Raw genomic sequence first — 14,675 nt, forward strand, 5'->3', positions numbered from 1 at the left:
CTTGTAGACCAGCTATTTTAGCTCTTATTGAGAAAAAAATCAAACCTGTGTGAACTGAGTGGTGCAACTCCCCTCCCCCCCTCTCTCTCTCTCTCTCTCTCTCTATCTCTCTCTCTCTCATTAGCAGGCAACAGTGCAGCACTATCTCTCTCTCTCTGTTTCTGGCACAACAGCGCCACTTTTGCCCCTACTGGTACTCATAGTCACACATGAGTCACACACAAACATAGTCACATACAGTAGTAGGTTAACACATAGGTTAACACGGGCATTGCTGTTCCTTGGAGTGGTTGCACCACTCAAAAATGTAAGTATAAAAGAGGGATTCATTGGTAAAGTCATATGGATATGTTACATGTGGTTTGTTTTGGTCCGTGCACCATTTCTACCACCAGTGAGACCTTTGTCTCATTTGGTGGTCATTTGATAATTACCTGTTGTTTGCCTGATAAGGTACAAACATAATACAATGGATAAAAGGATCTGACCTGAAAGTCACTGATGTGATCAGCAAAGGAATTATATATTATTCAATCTGCATTCGTATTACTTACATTTCAACTTGAATAGGTAAACTTAGATTGCCCCAGTTTAATAAATAATAAGATGACTGTATGTATTCCTAGTGAGTCGTGACCTTTTATAAATGTCACAATAAGGTTTTGTTTTATTTTCTTTGCCAGAAAAGGGCATTGTTACCTCTGCAACTCTTAAACTAGATGCCAAACTTGGCTATATAGGCATGTTTAATTAAGATCAGAACCGGATATGAAGCATATCATCATCCTATACATATACAGTATCCTCATGCATGTTATGCCACCAGCTGGTCCAATTGGGTCCAATTTATTTCCAGTCAGCTGATGCGGCAACCTCCATTTGTCAAGTGTTAATTTATGTTGTTAATGCTAATTAAGAAAGAAAGAAAGAAAGAAAGAAAGTAAGAAAGAAAGAAAGAAGTTATAGGCTGCCTGGCTTTGCATTGCATATAGCCTTTTCTCACAACTGAACTTTTATTATTTCATTTAATTTGCATGCAGCTCCCCTCTAACATCTCCAGTATAGCTATACTCAACCTCAATTATTGTCTGTCTGTGTCTTTGAATGAAGAGTGTACGTTAACAACTTCAAAATACAAAGTTTGGAAGCCAGATAGAGCTGACAGACTGCACTGCATGCACCCACCGTGGTCAAGTATTTAAAAAGAAGATGCTCTCAAACCGTCAAACAGATGTTCGCTCGTGAACTAAGCACAAACAAACAAACAAACAGCGTGATACAGCTATGCCTATATCTTATACAGACTACAGTCATCATAATAACACCCAAACCAGAGAGCTTAAACAAACAAATTGACACTAGAAATATTAGAAATACAACCATAGCCGAGATTATTATTATTTATTTTTTTACCCTATGTCGACTCGTGCAGCATCATTTGCCCTCTCCTCTCCTCTCCCCTCTGCGTCCATCATCCGTCTAGATTCGGTGACAGATCGTGTGAGTAGCAGCAGGTGTCAGCGGGCTGGCAGCGTCGCCTCTCTCCCCACTCCCCTCTCAACTCGTATTAAAGCCGCGCCCACCCCAGAACCATTGGATGATGACTAAATACTAACTACTAAATACAACGGTGTCGCTTGCCAGACAACCAACAACACATCAACATACACACACGTTTCGGCACGTTTCGCCTTCTGAAGTTTCTGAACTCATGATAGTACAACACCAGAGGGAGTTCAACAAGCCATGTGCAACCCCATCTGGTCCATAGCAAGGCCCCCACTGCTAATTCTGCCCTGGAATTAGCATTAGGGCTATGGACCAGAGCTATAGTGCAACCCAGATTCGGCACAAACAAGGGACTAAATTAATTTCGCTCCAATCAATCAATCAATCAATCAATCAATCAATCAAACAAACATGTGGAGGTCAGCTGGTCAACTCTTATAACATAATGAATCTGCAATCTCTCAAAGAAAAGTAGGCCTACCTCTATTTTCTTTAGACCTGTATGTGTATAGCTGTTCCTATGGAAACAACTGAATAAATAAATTGTTTTTGTTATAGGTCTGTTCCACTTCCTATATATGTGTGTGTGTGTGTGTGTGTGTGTGTGTGTGTGTGTGTGCGTGTGTGTGTGTGTGTGTGCGTGTGTGGGGTGGGGTGGGGTGGGGGCCGGGGGCTTATCGTGATGATGTCTGATGACGTCATGGGGGATAGACATACACATGTTGGCACAGTTGCACAGGTATTCTCCGCCAGGTCAGGTAGGATAGCCCAGAGCTCGTATAGATGAGAGAGTTACGACAACTCTGTTCACTTCATGGGGCCAGTCCAAGTCTACATATAGACTTCTATTGGCGAAGAGCGGCAAGGCGACAAAGGCCTGAACCGGAAGTTTACGGAATACATTGGAGTCTATGGGCTAGAGTGTGACAAACGAGTTACATGAACCACCTGACAGGGCCGTTTTCTGCCCTCTCATTGGCAGCCTTGTGTGGGCCAGCAATGTTAGGAATTCGCCAATCAGGATGGATTATGGAAAATGAGAGATCCGTCTTGATCTCTTGACTAGAGATATTGTTTACCGATTTGCGTGATGTTTTCATAGTAAATAGGGCGCTATAATAGGGCAATGTTGTTGGCATTTGTTCCACAACGTAGTGCAAATGTGCTTGCAAGGTTTCAACACATTTGGACGCGCTGCGTTCATGATTTGCAGCATTTTGTTCAAAACGGGCCACTCCTGCAAACTTTAGATGCCAATCTTAGCCAATCAGGATGGAATATGAAACAGATCAAATCAGATCAAACAGATCCGTCTTGATCATATGACTATAGAAATCATGTGTACCGATTTGCGTGACGTTTGGACAAAATCTGTAGGACTAGGCTACTGTCAAAAAAATGTTTTGCAAAGATCTGCCTCCTAGTGGCGCTATATGTGTGTGTGCACAGTTTCGCTGCCATCGAGTCAATACCGAAGATTAGCTGATCACACGATGGAAGGACTCACGGACGGACGTACATGCGGATGGACGGACGGGCATGGCTTTCGACCTGGGGCTGGCGGAGGTCTCACGTGGCCAGACTGTTGCCTCTCACAATTTTCAAACGCTTCCATCATACAGTCTGGAGAACGGAAGTGAAGCCTCCTCCTCACCCCTCACGTTTCGTCTTTACAGTCGCATCCTAATATAAGCATAGCTTGCTGCTTAGCAGAAATGGAAATACAAAAATAAAATGTAAAGATATTTTAAAATGTATTTTCGTGAACCAAAATGGCAGCTTCCTTGCTCTGATTTCGGGAGGTGTAGTTCGAGACTCTATATAGCATTCGGAGATTGTGGAATAGTTGTCTGGCTACCGCGAGACGAGACAGAGGGAGATGAATACAGATTGAGAGGTGGAGGTGTAAACGAGAGATATTCAGAATGTGTGTAGAGCTGAGATCGTGAGGATTACCAGCAGTGAGATACCGGTAGGTACATTAAGGATGAGGAATTGGTTGGACCTCAAGGGTCAGCCCTCAAAGGTTTACTCTTGGCAAAACAGAATCAGCTCGGAACTATTCCACATGGGTTCTTCCTTTCTAATAGCCACTATTGGTTGCTGAGCCTCCAGCTTTGATATACTTTGTAGATTCGTTTGACAAATCTCAGACAGTATTGTGTAAAAAAAATGTTGTTGTTGTTGTTGTTTATTTTTATATATATATAGTTCCTGTCATAGAACATTTAGAAGCTCCCCTAACTCTGAGGACCCCCTCGACCCCCTGTTGAAGACCCATGGAATAGACAGAGTTTGCATAAAGGGAAATGAATCAATATTTGAGTGGACTTAAAATGGTGCATTTATGTAGCACCTTTATCCAAGGCGCTTTACATAGATTGTGCATTACATTCATCCATTCACACACACAGATGGTGGAGGAAACCATGCAAAGCACCAACCAGCACATCAGGAGCAAGTCTTGCTCAAGGACACTTCGACACTAAAACTCTGGGGGAGCCTGGGTTCGAACTGGGAACCTTGCGGTTGCCATCCAGCTGCTCTACCCCTGAGCCACTGTGTCACTATATGGAAAGGTGTAATCATATCTGTATCACCACTTCAAAGGATATAATAGCCTGAGGATGCTCTGAGTCGGGATATGGCATAAAAGGGAAATGAATCAATAGCATTTTTGTTAGAAAGGTCGTTAAGGGGTGAATAATTCTTCTAATTAACTAGTGTAACCCGGTGTACATTCATTCAGTAACAAATGATCTGACACTCAGTTGAAGTAATTACAGATGCCTGGAATTGTATTAATCTTTTCTTCTCATAAACACAGAATTGAATTGATTGAGAGTTCCTTATTCAATTCACAAGGAAACGTCTTATCTTGGTGGTCTTCTGCTGCTCTTTGCCCATCGTCTGCCTCAAGATTCAACACGCTGTGCTTTCAGTGATGCTCAGTTGTAACTATAGATTATTTTATTGTTATTGTTGCCTTTTTGTCAGCTTGGACTAGTCTGGCCATTCTCCTCTGTATTCTCTTACTGGTCTGGTATATAATGAATGAATTGCATTTCTATAGCGCTTTTCCAAGTGCTCAAAGCGCTTTACAATGGTTCATTCATTCATACATTGGGAGGTGAAGTGGCGAACAGTCGACGCCAGCGTCCTCACTTCCCACATTCACACACGCTTACACCGACCGACTCATTGGAGGCAATGTAGCCCCCTTTCTGAAACCAGCTCCTCGCCACTCGCTCTACACACTTGCCCTCGATATGCGCGTTCACGCGAGGCTGCGCCATATTAAGTGTCGTCCGAAACCAAGCAGCCTTGAGTGGAAGTGGCTTATAAAGCCCTCAAGAGCGAGTCTGTGCCGATCTAGACTCGATTGCCTTGTGCAGCCCTGCTCTGTGTCCGCATGGAAACCGCGACCTACAAATGTAAGAACCACCACAAATAAATGATAAATAAACTCCTCCTAAACAATCGTCATCTGATGCAGAATAGACAATGCTCCAACTGATGTTCACAAGGGCTCTTTATTTACCCCACCGTGAAACTATAAATGAAAGTTATGAAACCACACAACAACTTTTAACACAATGATTTATAAACACCATGGATGTATATGACATTTTTGACAGTCACGCTGTATTTCCTTTTTCCATATTAATGAAATCCACATGTCACAAACATACACGATGCAATGCAATATAACTGTACAAACAAAATAACAGGTAACACAATTGCGTGATGGTAACCATGGCAACGAATGGTGTCTGTTTCCTGTTTCTGCACAAGGAGGGCGAGTGTATTTCCAAACAGTTTTGTATACCCAGCACCCTAATCAAGGGAACTTGTTTCAGCTGGAGGGGCACTTTCTGACGAGGGAACCTCCTGAGAGCACTTCAAGTCAAGGGACTGGTTTCAGAAAGGGCCCAGGGTTCAGTGTCTTGCCCAAGGACACTTTTACATGTGGCCAGGAGGAGCCGGGATTTGAACCGCCGACCTAGGGATCATTGGACGACCTGCTCTACCTCCTGAGCCACAGCCTCAAATATATATTGTGTCACTAGAAAGGTCTAATCACATCTGCATCAAAAGAGCTGTAAGCAGTATCAACACTTCACGGCATGGTAATAATAATAATAATAATACAATTTACAAATAGTTTATCCACTAAAAACAAAATCTCCATTTGCAACAGTTTTTCAAACCAACTCATCTGTGAGACTATTGAAGAGGTCAGAGGCTAGATCATCCAGTGGAATTGAATACGGTAATCTGGAAAATCTTCTTAAGCATTGAGATGTTGGGGGTTGGGGTGTGTGAGCAGGGTGGTCCTAGTCCTACTACTGCACTTCTATAAGTGTCATTTCCCACTAACATTCACCTGTTCTGTGCTTATTATGCACAGGCAATGTTTTTTGACAGCATTGCTGTGACACCACCACTTTATTAAAAGTGACTAGACACAGTGTAATACCCAAACTGAGAGACATGTAAATACTCAGGCTGGTGTGCAGATCTGCCATATGGTTGCCTTTTAAGCCATGTTATGTGGCAGTTTCATAAATGCTTAATCTCAATATGGTGGTGCTAACCTATCAACCTATAAATGCAAAACCCCAGACAGGGACCGTTAATAATCTGAGTTGCCTGGGTAATTTATCTAGTACACCTATCTGTGTGCGCGTGCGTGCGTGCATGTGTGTGCGTGCACGTGCGTGTGTAGGTGCGTGTGTGCGTGCTTGCGCACATTGTTAGATTCAGAAATTCATTGTGCAGGGGACAGCTACAGAGAGATATGCATTTAGAAAAGGCTGCCGGGCTGCCCACAGGGGCACCGATGGCCTTGTGGTTAAGGTACCATATACAGTATTAAAGGCTCTGACAGCAAAGTAACGGCTTTGATTCTAGAGCCCGGTGGACCCTTTGCTGCATGTCACTATGCTATCATCTATCAATAAAGGCAGAAAATATAGATTTTTTTTTTAAAGAGAAGGCTGTCCAGGCATAGGTTGTTATCTTTCCATAGCCATGGTATAATAAAAGAAATGACTGACGCATGAATGGCAGCGCATTAAAAGGCAGGGTCACTTACAGGTGGCCGCGGGACTCGACTTGCAGGCAGACGTGTGGAAGAAGGTCCGGCAATTCTTTACACATCTCTCAGGAACGGTTGCCTGTCTGTCTCCTCCATCAACGCCCCTTCATCCCTCACAGACTGTCAGACACTAAACACACAGTACTCTCACGAGAATAGATGGATGCGGGGAGGGGGTCTGCTGCCGTTCAACTTCGTCCATTTCTTTGACCAACTAATGTCACGCGAGCGCGGCACTTAACTCCGACTGCTCCATCCCAGGGGATGGTAGAGAGCACGACCTCATCGAAACAGGATTAGCTATAAATAGTTGTGCATATCCTCTGGGAGCTGCATGCAGCCGGTAGCAGTATATACCAGCTCAAGCTTCTGCCTGAGTGAGTGAGTATGAGTGTACTACACGGGTCTCTCTGGGCAGTGGGGTGCTAATGGAGTAAAACACAAAACTTGACCCCCGCCTCCTCTCCCGCCACCGCGCCGCATCCCTCCCCCCATCCTGCCTGCTGTTGGTGTAGGCCACTGCCAAGGGGCCTTACAGAGTCAGTCATGGGCCAAAGAGGTTTAATAATACTCAAGGCTAGTGTGATGCTGTGAGCCCCCACTACCACCTCACCCCTCCCACCACCCCCCATTCTGCCATCCCACAGAGAGAAACTATTCCCTCTCTCCCGTGGACATAATGGACATCACAGTAGCCGTTTTGACCCCCCTATTACTGGGTGAGGCCTCTTCTCTCGGCTGTCATCTCAGCATGCACGGCTGTGTGACGCAAGATGACGTGAAGTATGTGCGCATGCACACACGTGCCACATCCTGGTCAGTCCACACACACACGTACTACTGTATGCCTGGGTGCTGTGTCACGTGCACGAAGGGCCGAAGTTGGAAGAGGATTACACACACACACACACACACACACACACACACACACACACACACACACACACACACGCACGCGCACACTCACACTCACACACACACACACACACACACTCACACTCACACTCACACACACACACACACACACACACACACAAAAGCGAAAAGCAAACAGGCAGATTATAGCACATAGAGACAGCACAGCAGGATTAAGCACACATGCACACAAAAATATTTACACACACTAGCGTAACCAGACGATCGGACAGACAGACAGACAGACAGACAGACAGACAGACAGACAGACAGACAGACAGACAGACAGACAGCATGGGAGATATCATTAAATTATTGAATCATAAATCATTTGTACTGTAGCCTATAGATTAGAAGGTTCTGTGTGTGTGTGTACTGTGTAGGACAGGTCATGTTTTAATAAATGTGAACATGTGTATATTGTTGTTAAGTTGTTTGTATGTGATTGTGTACATGTGTACATGTGTGCGTGCGTGCGTGCGTGCGTGCGTGCGTGCGTGCGTGCGTGCGTGCGTGCGTGCATGCGTGGGTGTGTGTATGTGCGTGCATGCGTGTGTGTGCGTGCGCCTGTGCGTGTGTGCGTGTGTGCGTGTGTGTGTGTGTGTGTGTGTGTGTGTGTGTGTGTGTGTGTGTAACAGGCAGTGTCTATTGTTCATAAGCCTGGTTGTGTGGTGGAAAAAGCTGAGCCGGAGCCTGCTGGTCCTGGCCTTAAGACTGCAGTTCCACTTGCCAGACGGTAGAAGCTGAAACAATCCATGGTAGGGGAGACTAGGGTCTTGATAACACATGTATGTATAGGCATTACTTTTTTTTTTAAAGATATTTTTTTGCGGCTTACGCCTTTTATTGGTTTTTGAAGGGACAGACAGTAGGCTGACAGGAAACGGGAGAGAGATGGGGGAAGACATGCAGTAAAGGCCGTGTCGGGCTCGGGAGTCGAACCCGCGGCACACTGCGACTGGATTACCAGTCGGGTGCCCAGACGGTTACGCCACCGCCTGGGCCTGTATAGGCATTACTGACACACAGACACAGTCCATTATGTCAGTGGTTCCCGAACCTTTTCATGTCAAGGACCCCCAAATTGACACTATAATTAGCCCTGCGGACCCCCATTTGAAAAGATATGCCAGGGACCCCCCATAAGAGAAGATTTTTACGGATTGCAGCAGTGATTCTCAACCCGTTTAATTTCAAGGACCCCCATTTTGATATGCATATAAGTCTACAGACCATTTAATGGCATTTCTATATCTGGGACCCTCAATTTATATGTAAAATCAATGTCAATTTAACTCTGAGTGTACAAATGGAACCAAATGGACCAATTTGGTTCAATTTGTACACTCTCAGAATTACAGGCCCATATAAGGGTCCATTTGGTTCCAAACTATAATTTAGCTGGGGACCCCCTGGAACTCCCTCAAGGACCCCTGGGGGTCCCCGGATGGTGCTTAGTGTTAGGCGGTGCATGATGAAACACCCAGGCCTCTATAGAATATTTGGCCCCATGCCAAACTTCTAGCCACCTGAGGTCAAAGAGCTGTTGCTGTACAATTCTTTTTTTTTTACCACATTGTAGACAGTTGCAAACTTAAAGGGTAAGACCACTTTGGGTTGTGTAATTTGTCCATTTTATTAGGAAGAAAACCCGGACTGGATCCGTGGATCCGGATCCAGTTCTTCAAATAGTAAAATCAACAGGAAGTTAACATTTTTATGAAAAAATAAAACCACATGAGTTTTGGTGATGCTCTATCTATATTGTCTGTGTTTTTGTCTGTGTGTTTGTTTATGTACTAAAAGAGTGACTTTGAGAGTATCAATTTCTAATCACTGGAAAAAAAACTTTTAATTTCTTTCCACATTTGGAGTTACTCAGTTACATCATGGCAAGACTACACAACCCAAACCTAAAAAAAAGTGGTCTTACACTAAAGATGGAGTGCCGTGATCCCACATGATCATCAGGTACTATCTATGACTATACTAGGAGGAAGATTCTTTAAAAAAAAAGTGTACAGAAAGTGTTCAAATTATATTTTTATGTGGCCACACCCACCAGTTAATTAATTATTATACCTGGTTTTCACCTTTACCACCCACCTGAACTAACACAGCTGTTGTATGATAATGGGGAAGGGGTTAGGGGAGGGGATGATTTTGTCACATCACTAACGTGGTGTATTTCGATTGGGGCTTTCAGCTTTCAGGAAGAAACAAAAAAACACACACAAATATTATATATAATAATAATAATAGTATAACCACACCTGGGGGTCTATTATAGTAATGTCAACTCCATAGATACAAAACAGTAAAAGTACAACAATCACGGTACTCCATCTTTAAGTCATAAAATATGTGTAGCTCTGAGATAAAGGCTTGCCGACGGTGACGTCATCCTTTTCCCATTGGCGTGATGATATATCCTGCCACTGACCCAATACAAAAGATGAGCTAACATGACATTTTGCTTGTGGCATAAAACAAACAAGCACCAATGGTGAATCACTGAGGTGTGCTGAGAATAGTGATCGCGTTCCAGGATTAGCCTACCATTCTCCTGCGGGATAAGGGTCACTTTCAGTGCCCTATTTCAGTAAATGCAGAAAATATTTCATCTGAACCGAAGACTCTGGCGTTTTGGGCAGTACAGTTTTATGCACACATCATCCTTATTGACCACTTAAAGGACCACTTCACCACTTTTCAACCTATCTTCATATAATAGGTCCTCACTAATAATCATGAAAAAATGGCACGATTTTTTTCTCATAGGACGGCTGTGGGCAGTTTAGAAACCGTCTTCCAGTGACATCATCATTAGCCAGATTGGCGATGGCTTCCATTTTCGCATTGCAACTTTTCAGGACTAGAAAGCCTGCAGTTTCTATTAGCTTGTATTCCCCATCGATGATGTCACTGGAAGACGGTTTCTGAACTGCCCACAGCCCTCCTATGAGACACAGACAGAGTAGAAAGAATTTGCACCATTTTTTCATGATTATTAGTGAGGACCTATTATATGAAGATAGGTTGAAAAGTGGTGAAGTGGTCCTTTAAATCTATATACTTGGGGGACCGGAGTCCCCCATCAATCTATACTTCATGGTCCCCTCCTTTGTTCCTCATACACCAAATCTCTGACGAAAATAACTAACTAATCTACAAGCTCACAATGTGTTGTTAACATATTTTCGCAGAATGCTCACTTATTATGACATGATGTAGCAGTGGCTCAGAGCCTCTGCCTGCCATCTCCCCCTGTCCAGAGGGATATTCCTTTGGTCTAGTGCTTAAGATGTTGGACGTGGGAGGCCCGAGTTCGAATCCCAGGTGTTACATTGGTGCCGTGACCCGGATCGTTTTTTCCCGTGGGAGGTCAAAAGGGCGGTGAGTGTAGCAGAGTGGCTCTGAGCCTCTGCCTGATGGCCGCAAAACTCTAATATCTCCCCCGGTGTTGTGGCTGGGACTTGCTAAACATGGGAGTTAAAAACAATCTGTAATGACGCGCCATCATACACAATGATAAAAATGATTAAATGATTCATACAAAAACGAGCTCATAAGTTTAAAATGTTTATAATTATTCAGTGCACCAAGTATCACAATACAATTTCAATAAATATATATGTAATAAATATGTGCAAAGAATCCAAAACAATCAAACAGTGAACAAATAAAACGTGTGAATCAAACTATCAAAGTGCGAGTGCGGTCAACAAAATATACGTATCCTCCCAGCTCACCCTGCCTCCAAGATCAAACAGCCTTAGAGTGAGCTGGTACAGATACCCACATTTATCAACTCCAGGTGGCCACCCACAGAGACGCTCCCACCAATAATGGAGCGTCAATGCGGTGCCCACACCCATCACCAACCAAGTGAAAACCAAGCACTCTTTGGCTCCTACACCCGGTCCAGAGGGATATTCTTTTGGTCTAATGGTTAAGATGTTGGACGTGAGAGGCCCGAGTTAGAATCCCGGGCGTTACAATGACATGGGACCCTAAAAGGTTCATGTAGATGCAAAGTGGGAAATTGGCTCTCCCCATATGAAAGCATTTTTAAGTGAAAATGTAGGACGTACAGTATATTGTATATACAGTCAACTTCTAGTATAGCAAATACATGGACATTTTGTGTACGTCTTCTATTCTATGTAATGTGCAAAAATGAAAATACAATTCTAATACATTAATTGAGAAATAAAAGTATAAAAACAACAAAACCCAATAGGATATCCACATATGCATAAAGTAAGAGTAAACCTAAAACAAGAAATAAAGGAACAAAGCCTGTCTCCTGCATGGTCAAGTTTAAATAATATAATACGATGGGACATTTTGAGAAGTCGATGTTGTAGGCCTATATTTGTGTTTCACACATATTCTTTTGAAAATATCAGCATCACCATTACCACTAATATGAGGATAAAATTGATTGATTGATTGATTGATTGATTGAAATATTTATTAACAGCTTGCAGAATTACAGTACATTTCAAGCACAACTCAATACAAAGACTGTTAACTGTGAGCGGACGACCCAATAAAGCATTACACTTGTTTACAAGAGGGTCCACCTTGTTCAATTCATCAAAACATCTAGAGACGTACAAATAGACACTTCTATATAGCCGTCAGATTTTACGGGGGCCAGTTTCAAATTGCAGCCGTCCGTAGGTGCCCTTTGAGAGCGGTTTTGAAGGAGTCAAGGGATTTGCATGTCTTAATGACTGTTGGTAGGGCGTTCCACATTTGGGTGGCATAGGAGCGAATGACCTTAACTCCAACAAACATTTACTAGAGAAAAACAAAGATCCAAACCAGAAGTCATGCTCTATGAACCATAGTACTATTAAATTAACCTTATTAACATTTCATACTGGACAGCCCTTCAGTCAAAGCCAGGTGACAGCAGGGGAACAGTATCACCTTTCTACTTTTACATGCTCTAGCTGTTACAGAACAAATAGGAGACAATTAGGAGAGTTTAATAATCCATGGCAGTCATTGTTTGAATACCACATCTGTTTCAGCATTGTGGGCCCTATATCTGTATACCTGTGGTCCCCGAGGTTAGTATACCCTTTATGTTCAGTCAGAGAATAACTTGGTAATTGTACCCAGTTCAATATCAACTTCCTTGAGCAGTGGCGTGCACAGATAGACACTAGGGGGTGCTAGAGCACCTGCCCTTTTCTCTCTGAACAGCAATGTGCCCTTTTGAAACAAAAACTTTAAAAAAAACAGTGTACACTGATCAATCCTTGATAAAAAGCTTCTAATATATGATTTAGGCCCCAAAATCTATAAATCTCACACTATTAAGGCAACCGGCCGGTTCCACGCGCTGCACAAGGTGCCCTTTTTTCACTTGAGCACCTGCCCCTCTAAATGTCTGTGCACGCCACTGTCCTTGAGGCTATCTGTCCAGGGGTCATCAATCATGTGTCCGTGGCAAAGACTTGGCCTTGTCCCTGGAAAACGTTAAAATTTCTAATTTACATGCATACACCATTATAATGCTCTTATTTTCATCATAAGACCAAATTTCGGTATTGTGCCGAATATAAGATGACTCTGATTATAAGACGACCCCCATTTTTCAAGACTCATTTGTGGAAAAAGAACGACCCTGTCAGTCTCCAGGTTTTCTTCAGAATATGTATAACACTGATTTACTATGACACTAAGAAATAGTGGGAGTATAGGCTACTACAGTATAGTTGTTCTCAAACTTTTTATTTGCAAGGACCCATAACTCTGAGAGTGTACAAATGGATTCAAATGGACCATTTTGAACACTCTCAGAGTTATAGAGCTGTTATGGTCATTCAGGGCTAGCTCGTTGTGTGTTTCTGGTCATATTATTGTCCGCTCATTTTGTATGTCCATGGCAAAAACAATTCTTTGACAAAAATGTCCACCAAAAGCCAGGATGGCAATGACCCCGATGCCGGCCTCCTTGTGATCCCCAAGAAGATCAGGCTCAAAACCTGGGGCGACAGGGCCTTCTCTGTGGCCGCCCCTACCCTCTGGAATGCCCTCCCCAAACACATCCGAGATGCCCCCTCACTCCCCACCTTCAAAACCACACTGAAAACCCACCTGTTCAGAATATCATTCCCTAGCTGATGTGTTTTTAACTTGTTATTACATGTACTGTTTTTATTGGTTTGTTTGTAAAGCGTCTTTGGGTATTAGAAAAGCGCTATACAAGTCCCAGATATTATTATTATTACCCCTGCGCATCTGTCATTTATATGAGAACTGCCAGTACTGTACTGTACGTTGTTTGTCATTATTTGTCTTAAACTCATGTCACCTGTTGATCTGTTGATTACACATGAACTCTGCATTATGAACTTGGACCGTGACACATGAACTGTTTCTTTTTAATGCTGTTTTTAGTGCTGCCGCTTCTCATGGGCACGTGCAATATCAGTGGGTTGTGCAAATGCTTTTTTGCACTATAGGTTTTAATTATATTTAGTGTTTTTAGACGTACTGTATTTTACTTCTTTTATGCCTGACCAGGGCCTGGGTAATCAAATTTCGTTCTGTACTTGTATGGAATGACAATAAAACGCATATCCCTCAATCTGCCTCTACTTCTCGTTTTTACACTGGACAAACCCCTATTTTGCTCGATTTGGTCCATGTGTATGCTGTGATTGCTGCGTATCTACAAGTCTGCACTGCTTTAGACGCCACTTGGCTTTATAGGAAAGAATATTGGCACAAGAACAATAATATGAACTGAAATGTGTAAATTATTACTATTATTTGTTTTTAATTTGATTTATTTTAATAAATGATTCAGAACTTCTACAACTGCTGAGGAGACAGACGTGAAGTAAACACTTGATTGGACTCAGTCTTGCAGTCAGAGATACTCAAAAGTTGGCAGAAGTTCTAAATCATTGATGAAATGTGTAAATTATAACACATGATTTTCCATTAATACAATGTACGTACCTTTGATCAGATCAGGTTTAATTTGCCCTATAGGCCTATTGATTGAACGATTGCTTATTTATTTTTGAGGGGCACCTATAGGCCTAGGCTACAGGTTTAATGTTTGTTTTTCCTTAAACAAACATTAAAAACGCCATTGACATTGAAAGGAAAATTACCTCAT

The sequence above is a fragment of the Electrona antarctica genome (genome assembly GCF_951216825.1).
Source record: "Electrona antarctica genome assembly, chromosome: 5".
In the NCBI taxonomy this organism is placed as follows: Eukaryota; Metazoa; Chordata; class Actinopteri; order Myctophiformes; family Myctophidae; genus Electrona; species Electrona antarctica.